Here is a 1669-nt window from a genome sequence, read left to right as displayed (position 1 = left end):
AAACTCTTGCTCTGACAAAAGATTGATTTCTTGACTGATGAGTTTCTTAGTATGAACAATCTTAGAGAAGTTTAAATGTAAATACTCTTTAGTTATATACAACATATTGTTGCACGTATGTGTGTGTGTTTAAAATTTAGAACATAAGGCTGCAATGAGTATCGAATCAAATGATCTCAAATGTAAAAGTCATCTACTAACCACCAATCTTGTGTTTGTATCCCTTCCACGAAGTATTCACTTATAATGATTATCCAGCCTTGGAAGGAACTCCTCCAGGGATAAGAAACTCACTGCTTTCAGAGTAACCGATTCCCCCGAAAAAGGGTTCCACTGTTGAGCTTCTTCTTTACACCAATTTGCAGTGTATATGTAGCTTTAAAGTTACTCTGCTAACTTCCTGGAGCATCCACCCACTGAATCTAGCAGCAGGCAAAGTTTGGCTCTCTTTTCTCTATAATTTGCCAAGTTATTATGCATTAATCCCTAGGTCATAATGGAGCCAATCATTTAGATTTTTATCATGGCATCCATATCTGATTGCTTGACGTTGTTCCATTTTCTTGGGTTTTAGGGACTTAGGAAAGAGGAGTATGAGACATCTAAAGAAAAAGCAAACAGGGCGCTGGGTGGCTCAGTTAGTTAAGTGTCTGCCTTAGGCTCAGCTCATGATCCCAGGGTCCTGGGATTGAGTCCTGCATTGGGCTCCACTCGACAGGCAGTCTGCTTCTCCCCCTGCCCCTCTCCCTGCTCATGCTCTCTCTCTCTCTCTCAAAAATAAATAAAATCTTAGGGAAAAAAAAAAAGCAAACATGATACTACACTTGATCTTAGCCAAAAGGCTTAGAAGTGATAAAAGCAAACATGATAATAGGATCTGTAAGTCCTTATAATTATGTTTCTCAAAATCAGTCTAAATATGCACATGAATCTCCCGGGGATCTTGTTACATGTAGATTCTGATTCAGTAGTTCTGATGTAGGGCCTGAAATTCCATATTTCAAATAGGTCCCCAGTTGATGCCGAAATAGCTGGTCCAAGGAACACAGTTTGAGTAGCAAACTTAAGAAGGTGTGAGACTGCATAAGCTATAATTCTTCTGTTCTATGCATTTTCCTTTAATTTTCCTTTAAACTAGGACCCCTGCTTATTTAAGAACTCAGGTTTGTCCATTTACCTGACAACAGAATTTTTCAAACTTTAATAACTATAAAGAATCACATGATGGAATTCTTTAGAAATTCAGATTCTTGGTCCTTTCCAGGTATACTAATTTGTAGATCTAGAATAGAGCCAAGAAATCTGAAGTTTTTAACAAGTGTGTCCCCCACATATGATTTTGATGCAGATGGCCTTTGGCTCAGGCTTTGGGAAACACTGCCTGGAATGAATAAGTTAAGTGGAAACACCAGTTTTCTACATAGCTCATCATTCTTAATCATCAGAGTGAAGGATGTCAACTAAATGGTGACCATATTTTGTAGGGGGTGGTAATGAAGGCCCAGAGTCACACTGGTCAAACTACTCTCTCACAGCCACAAGGACATGCCCCAAGAATGCCTCCCTAACTGGAGAATCCAGTCCATATGCTTTTGTTACAGGAAAACTTCAATAAATAATAACAACCAGAGAGCAAACCATGTAGTGGACATATGGATACCATTTATTA

At 38.8% G+C, this 1669-nt stretch overlaps 1 pseudogene; it reads right to left on the bottom strand.

The window, feature by feature from the left end:
• Positions 1–753: 753 nt before the first annotated feature.
• LOC116596707 lies at positions 754–854 on the bottom strand (annotated as a pseudogene).
• Between the last annotated feature and the right edge of the window lie 815 nt (positions 855–1669).

Source organism: Mustela erminea, chromosome 7 (assembly GCF_009829155.1).
Source record: "Mustela erminea isolate mMusErm1 chromosome 7, mMusErm1.Pri, whole genome shotgun sequence".
Taxonomy (NCBI): Eukaryota; Metazoa; Chordata; class Mammalia; order Carnivora; family Mustelidae; genus Mustela; species Mustela erminea.
This window is presented reverse-complemented; position numbering and strand designations above follow the sequence as displayed.